The sequence below is a fragment of the Epinephelus moara genome, chromosome 8 (genome assembly GCF_006386435.1).
Source record: "Epinephelus moara isolate mb chromosome 8, YSFRI_EMoa_1.0, whole genome shotgun sequence".
Lineage (NCBI taxonomy): Eukaryota > Metazoa > Chordata > Actinopteri > Perciformes > Serranidae > Epinephelus > Epinephelus moara.
The window spans coordinates 44,289,965-44,300,704 of record NC_065513.1 but is presented as its reverse complement, the minus strand read 5'-3'; the positions used below and the strand labels follow the sequence as shown (position 1 = coordinate 44,300,704).

At 40.3% G+C, this 10,740-nt stretch overlaps 1 protein-coding gene across 1 annotated transcript in view; it reads right to left on the bottom strand.

The window, feature by feature from the left end:
- The window catches only part of LOC126394269 (disabled homolog 2-interacting protein-like), a 14,139-nt gene extending 11,951 nt beyond the window's left edge, over positions 1-2,188 (bottom strand). Inside the window, exon 1 of the mRNA XM_050050982.1 lies at positions 1,796-2,188. The gene's annotated coding sequence lies outside the window, so the exon portion shown is untranslated. The remainder of the gene's footprint in view (positions 1-1,795) is intronic.
- Positions 2,189-10,740: the final 8,552 nt, after the last annotated feature.

Sequence of the window (10,740 nt, the reverse complement as noted above, 5' to 3'; positions counted from 1 at the left end):
TTTTTCCCGTTAAAGGGTTTTTTTTGGGGAGTTTTTCCTGATCAGCTGTGAGGGTCATAAGGACAGAGGGATGTCGTATGCTGTAAAGCCCTGTGAGGCAAATTGTGATTTGTGATATTGGGCTTTATAAATAAAATTGATTGATTGAATTGATTGATACCTACGTAGTCACGGCCCCACTGTTCATACCTACGTAGTCACAGTCCCACTGTTAATACCTACGTAGTCACAGCCCCGGTGTTGATCTGTACGTAGTCACAGCCCCGGTGTTGATCTGTATGTAGTCACAGGCCCGGTGTTAATCTGTACGTAGTCACAGCCCCGGTGTTAATCTGTACGTAGTCACAGCCCCGGTGTTGATCTGTATGTAGTCACAGCCCCGGTGTTAATCTGTACGTAGTCACAGTCCTGGTGTTAATCTGTACGTAGTCACAGCCCCGGTGTTGATCTGTATGTAGTCACAGCCCTGGTGTTAATCTGTACGTAGTCACAGCCCCGGTGTTGATCTGTATGCAGTCACAGCCCCGGTGTACGTAGTCACGGTCCCGGTGTTGATCTGTACATAGTCACAGCCCTGGTGTTAATCTGTACGTAGTCACAGCCCCGGTGTTAATCTGTACATAGTCACAGCCCCTGTGTTAATTTGTATGTAGTCACAGCCCCGGTGTTGATCTGTACGTAGTCACAGCCCCGGTGTTGATCTGTACGTAGTCACAGCCCCGGTGTTGATCAGTACGTAGTCACAGCCCCGGTGTTAATCTGTACGTAGTCACAGCCCCGGTGTTAATCTGTATGTAGTCACAGCCCCGGTGTTGATCTGTATGTAGTCACAGCCCTGGTGTTAATCTGGACGTAGTCACAGCCCCGTTGTTGATCTGTACGTAGTCACAGCCCCGGTGTACGTAGTCATGGTCCCGGTGTTAATCTGTACATAGTCACAGCCCCGGTGTTAATCTGTACGTAGTCACAGCCCCGGTGTTGATCTGTACGTAGTTACAGCCCCGGTGTTAATCTGTACGTAGTCACAGTCCCGGTGTTAATCTGTACGTAGTCACAGCCCCGTTGTTGATCTGTACGTAGTCACAGCCCTGGTGTTAATCTGTACGTAGTCACAGCCCCGGTGTTGATCTGTACGTAGTCACAGCCTAGCTGTTTTTTTGTTGTTGTTTTAATGTTTTCAGATGAAGTCATGTCGAGTCAACAAAGATGTGTTAGATGAAATTTAATATCTTTAAAAACACAGTCAAACATTTTTTGTCAAATTAAAACAGCTGATTATAAAAACACAGCTGACTGTGGGGGGGGGGGGACTGTGACCTCTGACACACACACACACACACACACACACACACACACACACACACACACACACAGGTCTAAAGCCTTCAGGATGATGTTGTCCCTCCGTTAGCTTGTTAGCTCTGGTCATTATCTTAACGAGCTGCTTAATGTTAGCAGCTTACTGAGCTAATTCGCCAGGGATGTCTGAGTGTGTGTGTGTGTGTGTGTGTGTGTGTGTGTGTGTGTTAACATGGTTTAGCTGAACATTTTGGCTAACAGCGTGTGTCTAGCTTAGCCACATGCTAACGTACCAGACTAGCTGTGTGCAGACTGAAGGCTAACACACACACACAAACGCAGCATGTATGGTCATGCAAATCAGGTAACGCCGCCACCCCCCCTCCACACACACACACACACACACACACACACACACACACACACTGCAGCTCATTTATCTGTTCAGAGGACAAAGGCTGTTTAATGCGTGCAGAGAGTCGGTGCAGATACTCACCGAGCATCCTGTGTGAATGCTGAGGAGGAGGAGGAGGAAGAGGAGGAGGAGGAGGACGAGGAGGAGGAGGAGGAGGAGGATGGGGGGTTATGGATCCATGTTCTCCTTCGGAAGCAAGCAGCAGCAGCAGGAGGAGGAGGAGGAGGAGAGAGGAAGGAAGATGGAGGACCTGCTGATCCTGATGCTGTTTGGTTGAAACGCTGAAGACTGTCTGTCTGTCTGTGTCTGTCTGTCTGTCTGTCTGTCTGTGTCTTTCTGTCTGTCTGTCTCTGTCTGTCTGTCTGTTAGTTCGTTGCTATCGATGCTACACGGCTCAGCAGCTCTGTCTCTATGAGCCTCGACCTCCCTCTCTGTCAGCAGTGGCCCCTCCCCTGCAGTGAGGCTGCCCTACTTCCCCTCTCCTCTCCTCTCCTCTCCTCTCCTCTCCTCTCCTCTCCTCTCCTCTCCTCTTTCCTCTCAGTGCTCCCCCACCCTGTCTCAGTTCCTGTTGTACAGATGTGGTCTCAGCCCTCTCTGTCTTGAACCTGTTAAACGTGCTCGTAGGAAAACAGTCAACCCTTCTTTCATGGTTACCACGGTGATACCTATCCAGTGACATCACAACCTCTCAACGCTGTGTCAGTGATGGTTCGTCCCCCTGCAGGTGAGGTCCTCTCTGAGGGCACCACAGATTCTGGTCTGGTTCATCAAGACTACTCAGTGTCCCCCCCAGACAGTAACGCATCTCTGACTCCCACACCAGGTCTCCTTCTCCACCTGAGGGGGCGGGGCCAGCACCTCAAGGCCTACACCTGACAACACACCTGATGACACACCTGTGTTGCCCCGTCAGCTCAACAGAGAGGTACAACAATCTGAGGAGGTTTTAACAGCCTGACCCCAGAGCATGATAGGTCGACCCATGACTGGGTCCACCTGAAAAGGTGGTCTCGAGGTCCGGTTCATGTGGTCTCAGGTGATAAGGTTCATGTGGTCTCAGGTGATAAGGTTCATGTGATCTCAGGTGATAAGGTTCTCTGACATGTTGAGGGAAATGTAGTTCCAGTTTCAGAGACTCTGATGAACCCTGAATGTTTGGCAGACCTGGACTCTGAACACCTCGGATCCACTGTAAGGTTGGTGGACTCACGTGGCACATGGTCCCCTGCTGGGTCCAGGTCTGAGCAGGGTCCAGGTCTGAGCTGATTGATCACTGATGGAGGGTTTTGACTGATTATCAGCGATATATCAGTTACCTGGAGTCAGCAGAGGACGTCTGGTCGTTCCTCACGCTGCCAGGACGACTGAGTTTGGGCTGAGAACGAGTCCGACGGAGAGACTGCTTCAACCTCCGGGACAGGAAACCCTGAGGAGGAGGAGAAGGAGAAGGAGGAAGAGGAAGAGGAAGAGGAGGAGGAGGAGGAGGAGGAAGAAGAGGAGGAGGAGGAGGAGAAGGAGGAAGAGGAGGAGGAGGAAGGGGAGGAGGAGGAGGAGGAGAAGGAGGAAGAGGAAGAGGAGGAGGAGGAGGAAGAGGAGGAAAGAGTCACACATTCGTCTTTCATCAGTAACACAGAGTTCTGACTGATGACATCATCAAACATTAATCCCCTCTGAACATGTGATGTCAAGTGAACCAGGAAATGACATCAGTGTGTTTTGAGCGTGAGTCTGTCTCCATGGTAATAGATGCTGCAGACCTCACCTGGTCTGGACCAGTTTGACTTCAGAGTCTTAGCAGAGCAACACCTGATCAGTCTGCTGGTGATGTCATTACTGTTGGTGATGTCATATGACCACAGTCCTGACGTGGGTCGAACCTCCACGGGCACGTTTGATGTCGAATGTTTAAAGCTGATAAAACCTTCAGTTTTTCACCATTTTCATTTAAAAAGTTTGTTTTTGGACAAATTTTAAATGAAACATGAATTTTTATAAAATATCACTATTTTAAAATATTTTGTTTCTTTTGTGATGAAGCGTTTTGTTGCACATGATGTGTTCACGGACCGTCTGAAATTTGAAAATCCCACAATAATTTATATTTTTATTTATTTATTTATTTTGGCTTTTTTTTTTTTTTTTTTTTTTTTAAATGACACAATTTGGGAAAAATCTCCAAAATGTAGAAGACAAATTTTGGAAGGTAAAAATTACACAAAACTGTTTCACCATCTTTGTGTCACTTATGAAACATCAGACACAACGTTAATAAAACATTAGTAAAACGTTAACAAGACGTTAATTAAACGTTAATAAACATTAATAAAGCGTTAATAAAACATTAATTAAACGTTAATAAACATTAATAAAATGTTAAACATTAAAAAAACGTTACTAAAATGTTAAACATTAATAAAACATTAAAAACGTTAATAACACGTTAATAACACTAATAAAATGTTAATAGTTACTAAAATGTTAAAAAACATTAATAAAACGTTAATAAACATTAATAAAGCGTTAGTAAAACATTAATAAAACGTTAATAAATATTAATAAAGCATTAGTAAAACATTAATTAAAGATTAATAAACATTAATAAAATGTTAAACATTAATAAAACGTTACTAAAATGTTAAACATTAATAAAACATTAAAAACATTAATAACACATTAATAACACTAATAAAACGTTAACAGTTACTAAAATGTTAAAAAACATTAATAAAATGTTAATAAAGTTGCTAAAATGTTAATAAACATTAATAAAGCGTTAGTAAAACATTAATAAAACGTTAATAAATATTAATAAAGCATTAGTAAAACATTAATTAAACGTTAATAAACATTAATAAAACATTGATGGAACATTAAAAAAACATTAATAAACATTAATAAAACGTTGATGGAACATTTATAAAATGTTAATAAATATTAATAAAACGTTTATAAACATTAATAAAACGTTAATAAACAATAAAACCTAATTAATGATCTCTTTTTTATTTTTACTGGAACTGAACAGCAACTCATCGAGTTTCATCAATATTTAAATTCTACTAATCCTAACATCAAGCTCAGCCTGGACTACAGTAAGAAAGAGATCAATTTTCTTGATTTGAAAATCACTATCGACGGCCATGGATGTCTACACACCTCAATCTACAGAAAAAGTACTGACAGAAATACCATTCTAAAAGCAGACAGTTTCCACCCCAAACATCTTAGCTCTAATATTCCGTTCAGTCAATTTCAAAGATTGAGGAGACTGTGTGACAATGATGATGATTTCCAGCATCAGGCTGCTGATATGCACCTCCGCTTTGAACAGAGGGGCTACAAAAAAGACACTCTTAACAACGCTCTGACCAGAGCTAAAACATTGAGCAGAAATGCTCTTTTAAACAAAAGACCTGAAACAAAACAGCAGCCTCCTAAGATCTTTTGCTCCCTTCAATACAGCATCATGGCGCACCAAATCAAAAACATTGTTAACAAAAATTAGGACATTTTGTTGAGTGACGACACCCTCCGCTCTGCCTTCAGTGAATCTCCGGGCTTCTGCTTTAGAAGGGCCCCTACTCTGAAGGATTCCTTGGTTAGGAGTCACCTTTCTGTCTCCAAACCCAAGTCCTGGTTCCCCCAACCTAAAGGCACTTTTAGGTGTGGGGCATGCAAACACTGCCACAATATCAAAAGAGACAATGCCTTCTTTGATGTTTCCAGTCAAAAGACATTTCATTGCCGCAGTTTTGCTAATTGTAACACAACATATGTCGTCTATCGACTGGAGTGTGAATGTGGCTGCTTCTATGTTGGCCGCACAAAACGAAAGCTCAAAGAAAGACTGGCTGAACACAAATACGCCATACGAACTCAAAACCCAAACTACCCTATGGCCCAACATTACAAAACTGCTGGTCACACCAGTCCTGACACTTTAAAATGCATGGCCATTGAGGTAGTCCCCAGCAGTCTGAGAGGAGGGGACAGACTGAAGCGCCTCCTACAGCGTGAGACGTTTTGGATTTATACATTGAAGGCCACTGCTCATCCTGGTCTCAATGAAGAGATAGACTTTTCTCCCTTCTTGTAATATTGCTTGTATTTATTGTTCTCTGTTACAGGTGTTTATATGTTTAACTATATGGACTACTCAATACATTTAAAGTGACAGGTATCATTTGTTTATTTGCAGGGTCACATGGATCATTCAGTCACTGTAGTCTTTGTTATAAAATATTCAGTTTAAATATTTTCATTATTCTGGATTTGCAGTACGACTGTCTTTTTGTCTCTCTGCCCTTCTGCTTATTGTAGACAGCCTTTTTGGCACTGAGTATATTTCTTGTGTGTTTTTTTCAGCGTACCAATGGCCTTTTACACATGTAGTGTGCTGACTGTCTTGTGATAGTTGTCTATGTACACTCTGCTTGACAACCCTTTTATGATGTTTTAAACTTTGTTGTGCTATTCCTGCCTCTCTCTACTTTTGGTTGTATTCTGAATGGCTGGTCGCAGGTTCTGTGTTACTTATACATTTCTGCATCAATGTCTTGTTATCCATTGTTGTTGTAATCTGACAGTCACACGTGTACAAATTTTGTATTTGTATTTTTCATTATTCTGACGATTGCTGTGATTCACACATAGTCATGCAATTGTTGTCATTTATACGTTTATTTACTTATTTTCTTCCTGTTCTCAGCATAGGCTGATTGATCTGTCACATGATCCATTCACATGATCTTTTCACACATTCCTAATGTGATTTAAACACCTGTTTGTAATTTGACTGGCTCATATCCTGATGAAGACTTGTTGAGTCGAAACGCGTTGATATCCCTGTGCTTAATAAAGGATTTTTAATATTACCCCGGAGTGCCTCGGACTTTTCAGTTTGGACTGCATTTTTGAACATTTCTTGAAACTTTCAGTTTATAATCAGGACAGTCCTACTGTTTTTATTACATTAATAAAACCTTGATGGAACATTAATAAAATGTTAATAAACATTAATAAAACGTTAATAAACATTACTAAAACCTTGATGGAACATTAATAAAATGTTAATAAACATTAATAAAACGTTAATAAATATTAATAAAACCTTGATGGAACCTTAATAAAACGTTAATAAACATTAATAAAACGTTAATAAACGTTAATAAATATTAATAAAACGTTAACATTAATAAAACGTTAATAAACGTTAATAAACACTAATAAAATGTTAATAAACATTAATAAAACATTAAACATTAATAAAACGTTAATAAATATTAATAAAACCTTGATGGAACCTTAATAAAACGTTAATAAATATTAATAAAACGTTAATAAACATTAATAAAACGTTAATAAACGTTAATAAATATTAATAAAACGTTAACATTAATAAAACGTTAATAAACATTAATAAAATGTTAATAAACATTAATAAAACGTTAAACATTAATAAAACGTTAATAAATATTAATAAAAACTTGATGGAACATTAATAAAACGTTAATAAACATTAATAAAACGTTAAACGTTGTTAAACGTTAATAGAACAGTAATAAATGGAGAAAAACTTCACCCTCTGATCTGAAAACCAAAAGACAAACTGATCATTTCTGATCATCAGTCGTCAATAATTCAGAGATAAACATTCAGTCTGAAACATGTTGTTACTTTTACCTGATGAATCAAACAGCTGTTTAATTATTAGAAAAACGTCAGTCTGATTAAAGTTTGATTTATTTTCTGTCTGTAACCTGTGATGGAGATTAATTTGTTTCTGAAACTCATCAGGATGTTTGTCAGTTATATTTCATAACTCTTCCTCTCTGTGGACGAATCAGAATTGATTTTACAAGTAAACAAACAGTGATGTCACAGGTTAGGCTGCAGACAGGTACAGACAGGTACAGACATGTACGGGTGACCTGACGTTCTCTGACAGGTATAAACTAGGGATCGACCGATATGGGTTTTTTAGGGCCGATACTGATACCAATTATTTGTAGTCAAGGAAACCGATAACCGATATTTAGAACTGATATTCATTTGCAGTAAAAATTAAAATTTTGGTGTCAAAATTTAGAATAACACACCTGGGGTTAGACTGAATACAACAGTATACTGTTTGTTTGAAAATCTGTGATAAAAAGACCTTAAACTTTTGTAGAATAACACAAACGTTGACACAAATCTTGGTTGAAATGGCTGGTTGTTTTATTATATAAAAAACAAAAAGTGCAGAGATCTCTTAAAGTTCACTGAAAATGAAATGGCTCCCTGATTTTTTTATAAGATCAAAGTAAAAACTGAACTGCACAGTACAGGGATCTTCTAGAAGCATTTATAAAAGTTCACTGAAATAAATAACAGTAAATTAATGATGTCTTATGTTCTCTCTCAGGTACATCTGATCCAGCCTGATTAAGTGCAAACCAATAAAGAGGGTGGCAGGAACAGGAACCTTGGCTCACTTCATTTATTGATAGCTTTAGTAGTTATTACTTTTACATCAAATAGCATAATTAGTTTATAAATAAAGATTAAACTTTCAGTGGTTACCAGACTTATTTTTATTAAAGTAATTTGTAATTACATGTTTTTAATATACCAGTCACATTTCATTTTTTTCAGCAAAATGAGTACTTTCACAATAAATGCCAAGTAAATTTAATTGATATTCTTCTATACTTTTTAAATGCATGTCTAAATGAACTAATGAAGCCTGCAAAACAACTTCACATCAGTTGCTGAAGCTAGCGTGCATGTACACAGACACACACGCACACCCACACCCAGTCCATGTCAACATAGCTGCACACAGACAACAGTTTCTTCTCAGCGCGACACACACACACACACACACACACACGCGCGCGCGCGCGCCATACCGACCATACACAGCTGAAATGCACTGAAGTAAACTTCTACATGTCCGTTAGGTTTAGCAGCTGATGTGAAGTAGTTTTAGACGACATTATTGTTTCCAATGGCTGCCCGTTGCGACTCGTGAGCAGCCGCGTGAGGGGGGGAACAGACACTGAGATACAGTATGAAGATGACGTGTTTATCAAGCATCAACAGTGGTGTCTTTAAAACTTCAGCATAGAGGATTTCTTATTGCAACTTTGACATTTTCTGTTGCCTTGCCTTCAAACATCACACTGCTGCTTCACGGACAATCCTCTCTCCGCTCCTCTCTCTCTCTGTGTGCCTGCAGCGCTGCATCTACCTTCAGTGTTGACTGGCTGTCACTCACTTGTGCCGTGTAACCAATCAGTGGGGGCTGTAGGCGGGACATTCAGACTTCAGGCAGACAGGCAGAGAGAGACGGCTGCATGAGAGCCAAAGGAGCGCGTTTTAATTAAAATAAACGTATTTTATCAGCTATCGGTGGAAAAAACGGCAGATGCCGATTATCATAAAAATGCTGAATATCGGTTGATATTATCGGCAGTGCCGATTATTGGTCGATCCCTAGTATAAACAGAGTTATTTCCTGTCCTCAGTAAAAACAGATCATGTGATGACTGTTTTTACCGTGTTGCTCCTTCTTCAGTCCAAAATGGCGTCGCCTCCTCTCCGAGGCTGCGTACAGGTGTTACATGATGACCTGACAGAGTGATGCCTCCTCATGAGAGGAGGCATCACTCTGTCAGGTCATCATCTCTGACCTCAGTCTGTGCTCCACCTGTTTCACCTGCAGGTGGAGCCAGTCAGCTGATCTAGAGCAGCTCAGCCCTGTTACCATGGAAACAGCAGACTGAGCCCAGTTGGGAGGAGGAGGAGGGGTGGAGGGGTGTGTGTGTGTGTGTGTGTGCACTCACAGTCACTCTGGCGGTGGGTGTGTCCATGGTGGAACCACTGGGCATGCTCTGTCGGCGGACACCTCTCTTTGGAACATCTGGAACACACAGAAAGCATCATGGGAGTGTTTGTAGTCCTGACAGTGAGCCGTGTTCACAGCTCAATGGCTGTTGCTATGGTAACCAGCTGCAGCTGAACGTGTGATGTTTGTGTCAGTGATGTCACCAAAATGTTTCAACACCATTGAATAAAAACACTGATTGATTATTGTTATTATTTACTAACTGACGTCACACTGAACACGTCATGTTGTTGACAGTAAACAAAGTGTGTATCTGTTCACACTGTGGAAACATGACACTGTCAGCTTGGACACGCCACGCTCAGAGGCAGCCATCAGTCACACAATAATAATAATAATAATAATAAATGATATTTATATAGCACACAGTCAAGTCACATGACTTCTCAAGGTGCTTCACAATCCAAGAAGATTAAAACACATAAGTAGCAGCGAACAACCTAACAGACAACCAACCAACCAAATATGTAAAAGTACAAAACAACAAGTAAATAACTAGAGTAAAAACATAACTCTGCCTTAAGCGACATCACTTCCTGTGTTTTTATAACCGACATCACTTCCTGTGTTTTTATAATTAATAAACGGATGATCAACAATTGATTGAAAGTTAAACACAAAGTGAGAGAAATGTTGTTTAATCACCGGATGAATTTAACTCCTGGATTAAACCTGAGGTGACGAGTCGTTCAGGTGTGATCCTCGAGTCACCTGAGCTTCAGGTGTGATCCTCGAGTCACCTGAGCTCCAGGTCACATTAACACATTAACAGTTTCTAAATGAAACAGAAACTGTTTCTTTATTTAAAGCTGCCGCGACTGTAACAAACTTTTTACTCAGAGATTTGAGCTGATTAAAACAGCAGCTGTGAATCTGAACATTCAGTCAGTCAGACTTCCTGTTACAGTTGAAGTTAAGCTCCTCCCCCTCGTATCCAAGGCGTCCTACATGTTCTCAGACTGAGCTCCATCACTAACTATCAGCCGCAACTGTGATCACCTGCTGCTGGGTGACTGGAGGAAGATCAGAGTCATCGTCAGTGATGTCACAAAGAACACGACTGACAGATATACGACACATGTAACTCCAGATATCAATACAGATATTGATACAGGTATATGACACATGTAACTCC